The 12,009-nt window shown below is 40.3% G+C and overlaps 1 pseudogene; it reads right to left on the bottom strand.

The window, feature by feature from the left end:
• Positions 1 to 635: 635 nt before the first annotated feature.
• On the bottom strand, positions 636 to 11,229 carry LOC124078576 (probable ATP-dependent RNA helicase DDX47; annotated as a pseudogene).
• Between the last annotated feature and the right edge of the window lie 780 nt (positions 11,230 to 12,009).

The raw sequence follows: 12,009 nt of genomic DNA, 5'->3' as shown, positions 1-12,009 counted from the left end.
TGGACATAACTTGGACAGATTTCAATCCGAGGAACTCTGTTGGAGGGGTTTCATTCTTTTCTGTGATTCCATTTTACAGAGAGAAAGCAGAACTCAAGTCTTCATCCAAGTGATTAACAGTCTTGCTCTCTCTTCAGCCACCTTATTTCTACTGCCAACAGCACCCTCTGTGTCAACATTCTCTCCAGCATTTTCTTATGTGTCACCGGCCAGCTATGGGCTATGTGGGGGAGCTATGAGTGTTGGAGTGTGTGAGAGGACTGGCCTGTGTTGCAGGCTCTTTGGGCCGTGCAACACACGTGTGCATTTTTCTCTTGCTCTGCCTGTATTCCCACACAGCACCTGAGATGGGTGTGACGTGCCAAGATGTCAATCCACTTACTGACCACAAGACTCAACCCCCTGAAACCTGACCCTTGGCCTTATTTGGAAAGAACATTCCATCAAATCTCTCTTTGTGTGTCCTCCCTATATAATTATAAAAGATTCAGGTGGCTCTCTCTCTTTCCAACAGACCCTTAAGGTCAAGAGAAATCCATCACTGGACCCTAGGAAAAAGGGTCTGCGTAATTACTTCGTGCCAACCCAAAATCACCTGGAGTGGCCATGAATGATTTAGTCGTGTGTCGTGGCACTTAAGTGCATTTCTTTTTTGCTCCATGTTCCCTTAACTCCATCAGGGCAAATCTTTGGTCTTAAGTCCCTTGTTCTATCAACTTCATAACCTCGTCATCCTGTGTTGGAAAGACAAGCAGTTTTTTCCCCAATTAAATGTTCTATGTGCTGGAAGAGTTGCAATCATACTGTGTGACAAAAGCCCTCACCTTTCCAGAGTGCCCAGCAGTGGCTGTTCGACCTATACCATAGATGTAATCATTGGAATGAGGCAGATGTCCAAGGTGACCACCGCATCCACATGAGGGATGTCCAAACCTCTGCTGGCAACATCAGTTGCCAGAAGAATGGAGCAAGCCTCGGCCTTAACCTTATTCAGCAATACTAGGCACTTGCTCTGACTCATCTGTCCACGGAGGAGGTAGCAGTAAATCCAAGATTTCAAAGTAGCAAAGCTGTTCTCTGAGTATTATTACAGGTGCTGCAGAATATCATGGGGTTTCCAGCCAATTCCTTGACAATATAAACCAGGTAGGTATCCTGGTTTATATTATATATGTTATATATAATATATATATATATATATATATATATATATATATGTTATAAGATAACGTATATATAAGGTAGGTATCCTGGTTTACATTATATATGTTATATATAATATATATATATATATATATATATATATATATATATATATATATATATGTTATAAGATAACATTGCTGTAAGTTTCCAACCTCTGGTATTTAGAGGAAACAGTAAATTGCCGCAGTCTGGCTGGGCACAATCAGGAGCCACTTGTCAAAAGAAACTAACTTTATTTTTAGAACCACACACGCCAAACAAAACAGCCTCTCAGGAAAAACCCTCAGAGCCTCAACTGCCACCACCAGCTTCCCACAAGCCTCTCTCTCCCACACAAGCTTCTCTCCACCTCCCACAATCCTCCTGCTCTTGAGGCCGATTGGCTGGGTCACGTGGGCGGAGCCAAAAAAGTCCCCCAATGAGCAGCTCCGTGGTCTGAAAGGGCAGGGAAACAGCCCAATGAGCATCACGGCAGAGGAGCCAATCAGCTAGATGTTGCTGGGGCCGCTGTGAGCCAATCATCAGCCGGCAGCTGGAAGTTTGCTGGGGCCCCTTCGGCTGTGGCTCTCAACATCTCCCCCTCTCTGTTTAAACAACAAGCATGTGGCTTAGGGACCGTGCCTGCCTTAGGTTGTCCAATAGTACATATGGTCCTTAGGTTGGTATCATTGCAATTGGATCTTACCCGTCACTGACTACCGGTCCAGTATACAGCCACACCTGTGGAGAGGTCTTTGTACCAGCGGGGGGGGGTGAGGTTCTTTGCCTCACCTCTGTTGGCCCCCAAATTTTAGCTGGACGATCATGACAAGCAGAAGGGAGGAAGATACACCAAGCCAATTGACGGCTCCTTTTGGAAAAATTGTACCACCAATGACATCATCAGCAAAAATACCCCAACACTACCACAAGTCGCTGCACCAACAGATAGTTCACAATGCATACAGGTGAGCTCACAATGTGTCCAGGCAAGTTCTGCAAGCAGTTCAGTGATGGCTATTGTAGAAGCTGTAGATTGGTTTTATCTTTGACTTCACCAGCACTGGGATAAAGATAGGAATTCTGGCAATAATGGCTAAAGAAAAAATTATGTAACATTACAGAAGGCACTAAAAGAAAACAATTTTCTTAACAATTTACATTGTCTTTAAGAGAATTATTAAATATAATGAAAAGGAAAGGTGAAAGTAAACAAACAGATCTGTTAACCTTCTTTTTTGTTTACATATTAAAACAATCCTCAACAGTTGTTTACCCAATTTAAATTAAACCATATAAATCACGTGAAAAAAAATATTTGGATCCATTTTATCATGAGCGCTCATCATATATGATATATGGACATACATACATTCAAACATATAACACAAAACACAAGTGTGCACACATAATATAATACATACAACACATAACATTATAGTAAAGGCCTTATAAGTTTTTACAGGTGAAATCTCCATTGCAATGTTTAAAAACTCTATAGTCAAAAAAAATAGAACTGATCAGCAAAACATTAACCTAGGTCTGTATGAGCGCAAAAAACAAAATATAACTTCATGATATGGCAAAGGGCAATAATAAAATAGATATTGAAAAAGCATCCTGGTTCTGTTGCAGATGTAAGAATAGCCAAACTGGAGTTTTGGATATCAGGTGTTATGGATTTGAGCCAAATCATCTTCTTTTTGGTCTGTAGAAATCGCTTTAGTTAATCTTTCTGGAATCCAAATCGGCTGCTGTTCTCCCTGTGGAAACACATAAACAGACCCCCAACTCCAGACAATCACTGGGTCAAGACCTTGGTTAATCTCTCTGGAATCCAAATCGGCTGCTGTTCTCCCTGTGGAAACACACAAACAGACCCTCGACTCCAGACAATTACTGGGTCAGGACCTTTCCATTGTCCTGTTAGAATATCCTTCCAAAGTACCTTGGGCTTGTGCACATTTTTTGGACACATATGCCTTTCCGCAGCACTAAGTCCTGATGAATCCAAATTTAAAAAGTTTAGAGTAAAAAGGGTTATTTTAAGTTTATCTTTGGGGAATGTATACCCCTTCCCAATTCCTTCTTTTTGCTTTAATAAGTACATTTTAATAGTTTGATGAGCTCTTTCAACTATGCCTTGTCCCTGTGGATTGTATGGGATTCCTGTTATATGAGTAATGCCAAATGTTGAGCAAAATTGTTTAAAAGAGGTAGAAGTATAACCAGGGGCATTATCTGTTTTTAACTGTTTTGGAACACCCACAGTGGCAAAATTTTGTAAGCAATGAGCTATAACATCTTTAGTTTTTTCTCCGGCATGAAGGGAGCCCATCAAAAATCAAGAAGAAGTATCAACTGTAACATGCAAATATTTTAATTTTCCAAATTCTGGCAAGTGTGTGACGTCCATCTGCCAAATATGGTTAGGTATCAATCCTCTAGGATTGACTCCAAGATTAACTTGTGGTAAAAAGGTCACACAATTTTGACATTGTTTTATTATTTGTCTAGCTTGTTCCTCAGTTATTTTAAAACGCTTTTGTAAAGTATTAGCATTGACATGGAACTTTTTATGAAAATTTATAGCTTCTTCTAGTGTAGAGAAAATATGTATGTCATGTGTAGTTTTATCTGCTAAATCATTGCCCAAACTAAGGGCTCCAGGCAATCCTGTATGTGCCCTGATATGTCCTATAAAGAATGGATCTTTTCTGTCCCAGATTAGACTTTTTGTATAGTGGAAAGCAAAGAGAAAACAGTAGAAGAAGGGGAAATCCTACCAGCATCTTCAAGAGATACTATAGCATTAACTACATACTGACTATCAGAAAATAAATTAAATACAGAATCTTTAAACATCACAAAAGCTTGTAAAACTGCATTAAGCTCTACCTTTTGAGCTGATTGTTTGGGTACTAAAAATGTAAAAGTTTGATCAGGGGTAACGACTGCTGCTGTACCATTATTTGACCCATCAGTGAATTATATTTGGAGCATTCATGATAGGTGTTTTTCTTGTCATTTTTGGAAAAATTACAGGATGCAATGACCAAAAAGACAATAAAGGATTAGATGGTAAGTGGTTATCAAATGAAACATTAGATTTGCACATGATTATTGCCCAAGTATTTAACTCATTAGCTAACTCATCAATTTGATTCATAGTATATGGAGTAATAATTTTATTGGGAGAAATTCCAAACACTCCCTTTGCTGCTTTTATTCCTTTGAGTATTAATTGTCCTACAGCCTCAGGATACCTAGTAAGAATAGTGTTAGGAGAATAAGATAAATGTATCCATAATAATGGACCTTCTTGCCAAAATACTCCTGTAGGAATATTTTTTGTTGGTAGTACAATAAATAATAAAGGCAAACTTATATCAATTCTATCCAAATGCATATTTTCCATATATGTTTCAATGATTTGTAATGCCTTTCTTGCTTCAGGCGTTAACATTTGGGGTGAATTTGGATCTGATGGGCCTTTTAGGATATCAAATAAAGGTCCCAACTCTCCTGTTGGTATACCTAAATAAGGCCTTATCCAATTTATGTCTCCTAATAACTTTTGAAAGTCATTAAGTGATTTGAGTTGATCTACTCGTATTTGAATTTTTGGTGGACGGACCATGGTTGAGGATAATAGAACTCCTAAATAATTAATTGGAAAATTTAATTGTACTTTATCTATTGCTATCTCTAGATTATAATTTTTTAATAAGTTTGTAAGTGTGGCATAACATTCTAGCAATGTGTTTTTATCTTTGTGTGCTAATAATACATCATCCATATAGTGAAATATTTGTAGTTCAGGATTTTGATTTCTAAGTGGCTGGATTACTTTGTTAACATAAATTTGACACATAGTTGGGCTGTTAGCCATCCCTTGAGGGAGTACTTTCCATTCATATCTCTGATCAGGACCTTCATGATTCAGTGCAGGGATAGTAAATGCAAAACGTGGACTATCCTCAGGATGAATTGGAATTGAAAAAAACAATCTTTAATATCTATAACTAAAACATACCAGGTTTTTGGCAAAGCAGACAACTGAGGAATCCCTGATTGAGCAGGTCCCATAATAACCATCTCATTATTAATGGCTCTTAAATCTTGCAATAATCTCCATTTACCAGATTTCTTTTTGATGACAAAAATGGGAGTATTATGGGGAGATACAGAAGGTTGTATATGTCCTTCTGCTAATTGTTGTTTGACCAGGTCATGGGCTGCTTGTATCTTTTCTTTAGTCAGGGGCCACTGAGGAACCCATACTGGTCTTTCTGATTTCCAAGTAATTTTTATTGTCTCAGTGGCCCTTTCTGAAAATCCAACCCATGTCTGTCTGTTCCTTGATCTATTTGTATTGGTGCTGCTATACCTTGTTCTTGTTTTTCTAATCTTTTTCCTTTCCTAAAACCTTGTCTAGTCATAATAGTGGGTGCATTTTGGTTGATGTTATTTGTTAATGTCAAACCTAATTGATCTAGGACATCTCGTCCCCATAAATTTACGGGAAGATGAGCCAATACATATGGCTGTATAGTTCCTTCACATCCTTCAGGATCCTTCCAATCTAATACCATTGCACTTCTATGGGGATTAGTCGCCACTCCTAGGCCTCGAAGCGTTTGAGTGGCTTGTTGTAATGGCCAATGTTTTGGCCATTCTTGACGAGAGATGATGCTAAGGTCTGCACCTGTATCCAGTAGCCCATTAAATTCATGTCCTTGAATATTTAGTTTTAGCATGGGGCGAGAATCTAAATTTAAAGAAAGCATAGCCCAATCTACACCTGTGGAGCCTAATCCCTTGGAACCTCTTTCTACAGTACGACTGGAAAATTTATCATGTAGGCTGGGTATTATTAGTAACTGTGCTATTCTATCTCCTGGTGAAATTACTGATATACCCTTTGGAGAACTGGCTATAATTTTTATTTCACCTTCATAATCGGGATCAATTACCCCAGGACTTATCATAAGTCCTTTTAGAGTAGAAGAGCTGTGTCCCAATAATAAGCCTACTGTTCCTTTGGGAAGAGGTCCTTTCACCCCTGTGGGAATGATTTGAACTCCCATCTCTGGAGTTAGTACTGCTCTGGCGGAGGCGCAGATGTCCAACCCTGCGCTCCCTCTGGTTTTTCTGATGAGGGATCTGATGGACAATGTGTCCTGGGCACTACCCTGATGGGGTTGCTGGGTTCCTCCAGTGCTCCGTATATTTGTGGTTTGGGGCCCTGGAGCATTGGGCCCCCCTGTCCATTTTTTGGCAATGGAGCCCGATGCCTTTCTCCACGATATCGTGGATAAACACCTGGTCCTTGTTCGTTTTTTGATAATGGAGTACCCTCTATGGTGGTTTGAGAACGGCATTCATTAGCCCAATGTCTCCCTCTATGGCATCGTGGGCAAATACCTGGTATTCTACTCCTTTGATACCTAGTTTTGTTAAACCCTCCTCCAATGGGGCAATTCCTTTTAAAATGTCCTGTTTGTTCACAATTGTAGCATGTTCTTGGCCTGGCATCTAAAGCCTGTTTTACTGCAGCTGCCACAATTTGCCCTTGTTCATTAATGTCTCTGGCATCTAAAGCCTGTTTTACTGCAGCTTCCACGACTTGCTCTTGTTCATTAATGTCTCTACATAATTTAATATATGTGTTTAAATCTTCATGTTTCCATTGTCTAATGATATCTCTGCACCAACGATTCGCTTGCTCATAAGCCAGGTGTTTTAGTAATGGCATTGCTTGTTCTGTATTCCCAAAAACTCGGGTAGCTGTTTGAATAAGCCTATCTACAAATTCAGCATAAGGTTCATTAGCTCCTTGTATTACCTTAGATAATTGACCTTGTAAACCTCCATGTCCTTGTAAAGTCTTCCATGCCTTAATTGCATCTACAGCAATTTGTGCATATACACCAGGATCATATGCAATTTGTTGCTGCTGATCCTCATAAGGTCCCTTTCCTAACAACATATCTAGATTTCTCTGAGGATAACCAGCTGCTGCATTTCGCCTAGCCGTCTCCTTGCAAAATTCCTCATTGGCAACCTTCCATAACAGGTATTGTCCTCCATTTAGCACAGCTTTACACATATTAGCCCAATCTGCTGGCGTCATGTTCAAGTTGTTAATGGATTCGACCATGCTTACAGTGAAGGGTGCTTGAGGACCATAGGTTGTTACAGCCTCTTTTAGCTGCTTCACTGTTTTGAAATTTAAAACTTGGTAAAATCGCTGCCCTCCTGCCTCAAATACAGGGCATGTTAATATTTGAGATCTTGTCTCAGGATCCCAACTATCAACTGCGGGGGTTGGGGACCTCCCAGCATATGGAGGTGGCCTTGTTAGTTGGACACTTACGTCCTCTGGTGATAGAAAGGTGTTAGTAGCAGTCTCCTGTAGAGGTGGTGCTGTTGGTTGGACACTTACACCCTCTGGTGATAGAAAGGTGTTAGTAGCAGTCTCCTGTTGTAACTTTCCCCCTGATGGCTTTTTCTGTTTTACACTTTCTTTCTCTGTCTGACTAGCTTGAGAGGCCTTCTCTTTTACTTGAATCTTTTCCTCTGTCTGACTAACTTGAGAGACCTTCTCTTTTACTTGAATCATTATGTCTTCTCCTTCCTCTACCATTGTCTGAACTGAAGGCTTTGGACTAAGCAAACAAGATATGAATGTCCACAATGGCAATGTGTCAACTGGCAGAGTCCCTGGGCTTTTCTTTTCTATTCTTTTTAAATCTTCACCATGATGGTTCCATTGTGATATATTTAACAACTCCTCCTTAAAAAGCCATGGGCTACATTTTTGTATTGTATCAACGTATGCCCTGACTGTTCTTGATTTTACTGAGATGCCTCCTTCCTCTAACAATTTACTTAACACTCTTTCAGTTTGTTTTTTACTAATTTCTGATCCCGTATTTCTACTATAATACAACCCAACAAGATGACGCCAAACAAAACCGAGACAGAATGAAATAAAAAGGGAACAACAAAAAGTCATTATAGCCTTTCTATCCTCCTGACATGTGCATCCGTCCTTTCTCCCTATCTGTTCCTCAGACGTAAATAGTTTTTCCTCAGATGTGAGTGGTTTTTCTTCCGTCTCACTCATCTCCAGGGACAGGCAACTTAAAACAAAAGTGAAGCAAAATAAAAGAGGAATCTTAAAATGGCTACCCATCCTCTCGCCCTGCCCTCAGGGGCGAGCAGTTTCACTTACCCTCAGTCGCTCCCCGAGCGAGCCACCAAATGCCGCAGTCTGGCTGGGCACAATCAGGAGCCACTTGTCAAAAGAAACTAACTTTATTTTTAGAACCACACACGCCAAACAAAACAGCCTCTCAGGAAAAACCCTCAGAGCCTCAACTGCCACCACCGGCTTTCCACAAGCCTCTCTCTCCCACACAAGCTTCTCTCCACCTCCCACAATCCTCCTGCTCTTGAGGCCGATTGGCTGGGTCACGTGGGCGGAGCCAAAAACGTCCCCCAATGAGCAGCTCCGTGGTCTGAAAGGGCAGGGAAACAGCCCAATGAGCATCACGGCAGAGGAGCCAATCAGCTAGATGTTGCTGGGGCCGCTGTGAGCCAATCATCAGCCGGCAGCTGGAAGTTTGCTGGCAGCTGGAAGTTTGCTGGGGCCCCTTCGGCTGTGGCTCTCAACATAAATTCAAAGGATTTTACAGAATTCTTCAGAGTTGCTCTCCAAAGTTTTTGTACCTTCTGGGTAATGTTAGCAGAGAAATGTTTTACAACCTTGAGGGACCACTTTGAGGATCTTGTCAACCTATTATTTTATTATATGTGGGGCTGTTCGTGTTTGTGTGTGTGAGTGTGTGTGTGTGTGTGCGCGCGCGCGCGCACGTGCATGGTTTGTTTGTTTTTCCGGGGCTAGAGATTGGGACGTTTAATGGATCGCACCTACAGTCCCAGCACTCTGCACTCTAATAGAGGACCCCAGGGCTTCAAAGGGCTCTGAGATCTGAAAGGCCAACTCCTGAGTGGGGGGTGAGCATGTGGGCAAACCAACCCTGTGGTGCCTGCAGCAGAACATTCAGGATGGGCCGAGTCAAGGCCCCTGTTTTTCCATAGCACGTTTCCCCCTGCATCATGATATCGCAACCTTGTAGGGCCAGAGGAATAGCTTCAGTATGGATCTTGGTGGGCTTTGCCCGCCTCAACTGATCACAATACATCTGTCATACCCAGGTCTTTCAATGTTTTTGTTTCCTCCTCCTCCACTACCAGCTGGGATGACTCACCAGGGGAATCATGCTCCTCCAACCTCCATTCATGATTTCTTTAAAATTCTTTCTGCAAACTAGAAACATAGGGGAAGTTCCCTAATCTGAATAAGGAATTTTCAAAAAGCTTAAAGCAATATGATACATAGTGGTAAATGTTGAGTTTTCCATTTGAGGTTAGGAAGAAAATAATTTCCACTAACATTCCACATTGATACACCAGGAGCCCTGGCTAGCACCATAACTTCAGAAGATGAAAAAACAAAATTCTCATTATCGAGGTTGACAAAGAAAATCCAAAAGCACTATAGATGAATGATTAGCTTTAGAAGTGAATTTAGCCAGTCTCCAGGATTCAAATTCAATATCCACATATTCAAAACTCAATTGCAGTTCTATGTACAATAACTAACTAGAAAACTAAGTGAAAATAAAAAGCTTTCATGATAGCATAAGAAGTATAATTCATTTAAGAATATATCTCAGGGCTGGGGTTGTGACTCAGAGGTAGTACGCTTGACTAGCATGTGTGAGGCACTGGGTTCAATTCTCAGAACCACATAAAAATGAAATAAAGGTATTTTGTCCACCTACAACTAAAAAATAAATATTAGAAAGGATGTATCTCAGATAGACAGAATTAATATTGTCAAAATAGCCATACTACCAAAAGCACTATACCTTTTTAATACAATTCCTGTTAAGAGTCCAATGACACATGCTTCATAGAAATAGAAAAAGTAGTCATGAATTTCATTTGGAAAAATAAGAGGCCAGAATAGCCAAAGGAATCCTCAGTGAGCAAAGTGAAGCAGGAGGCATTACAATATCCGACCTTAAATCAAACTACAGAGATGTACTAACAAAAACAGCATGGTGTTGGCACCAAAATAGACATCAAGGAGCTGGAGATGTAGCTCAGTGGAAGAGCACTTGCCTGGGCCACGTGAGGCACTGGGTTCAATCTTCAGTACTATATAAAAATACATAAAATAAAGATTTTTGTGTCTATCTACAACTTAAAAAACTAACTAAAAAACAGACATGAAGACTAGTGGTACAGAACAGAAACACAGAGACTAACCCACATAAATACAGTTATCTCATAATAGAAAATAGCACCATAAACATACATTGGAGAAAAGATAGCCTCTTAAACAAATGGTTCTGAGAAAATGGAAATCCATATGTAACAAAATGAAATCAAACCCCTATATCTCACCCTGCACAAAACTCAAAGTGGATCAGAATGGGAGAATATCTTTGCCATCTGCATCTCAGACAGAGCATTAATTTCTAGGATATATAAAACCTAAACCACACAACAAAGAAGATAAGAAGACAGTATTCATGATGGGCCAATACATTAAGATAAACTCCACTACATTCCATATTTACATGGGAAATATTCTCCTTTTTTTTGTGCAGAACCAAAGAGGTTGAGTGGCACTCTCCATCATCTCAGAGCATTAAACCCCATTGGATATGAGGTATTTGGATATGAGGTGTCCCCCAATACCTCCTGTGTTAATGCAGAAATATTCAGAAGTGAAATGGTTAGTTAATTAGAACTCTAACCTAATCATTCCATCCTAGTTTGAATGGGCTGGATAGTGACTGAAGGCAGGTGGGGTGTGGCTAGCGGAGGGAGGTCACTAGGGGCATGTCCTGGAAGGCCTCATCTACCCTGGCCCTTCCCTCTTCCCTCTCTCTGCTTCCTGGCCAGCCATGAATGGAGCAGCTTCTCTCACTCACACCCTTCCACCATGATGTGCTACCTCATCTTCGACTCAGAGCAATGGACTAAGTCTCTGAAACCATGAGCCAAAATAAACTTTCCCTCCTCTGAACCGTTCTTGTCAGGTATTTTGGTCTCAGCAATGTAAAAAACCCTTCTCTACCCGTGGTTTGTTTTCCCTTTATTTTACTTGAACTTCCAAACATACTTCGAAACTTTCAATTTTAAAACAAATTTCCACTGTCATCGTCCTCATATTCTCACAATTTTGTGCCATGTGTACATCCTTGACCAATAGCCCCCTCTCCCATCTTTTATTTTTTAATTATTTTTGTTTTAATGTTCTCGGAAAGTTCTCTATGCGAATATTTATTCTTTTAAATAACTTATTTAATCTCCATTAGCATCGTTCACAAAGGAACTACAGAACTTTCATTCTAGAATTTCATAACTGACTTCAACCTCTTGAAACACTTCATTTTTTTCCAGTCTTAAATCATGAGACTACACATGCATTGTTTTTCTTGTAATCTAGAATACCCTCTATGCCCAAGGTCACCTCCAAATTCCAAATTCCAAAGGACAAGATCACTTTGTTCTGAAGCTCCTATGAGTAAGAAAAAACATTAACTTTCTATTAATGCATAACAAGTGACTTCAAACTTTGTGACTTGAAATCGCATTGCATGCATTTATGTGTCTGGGCACAATCTGGCTGGATTCTCTAATAAGAGTTCTTCAAGGCTAAAATCAAGGTGATAACTAGGCTACATCTCCACCTGGTCTGGTGTCCTCTTTCAAGCTCATGGGGTTGCAGCTGGGTTT

The sequence above is a fragment of the Marmota monax genome, unplaced genomic scaffold (assembly GCF_021218885.2).
Source record: "Marmota monax isolate L192 unplaced genomic scaffold, Marmota_monax_Labrador192_F-V1.1 WCK01_AAM20220418_F8-fsc00009, whole genome shotgun sequence".
NCBI classification, from domain to species: domain Eukaryota; kingdom Metazoa; phylum Chordata; class Mammalia; order Rodentia; family Sciuridae; genus Marmota; species Marmota monax.
Note: the sequence above shows the minus strand (reverse complement) of the source record. Positions and strands in the feature narration are given on the sequence as shown.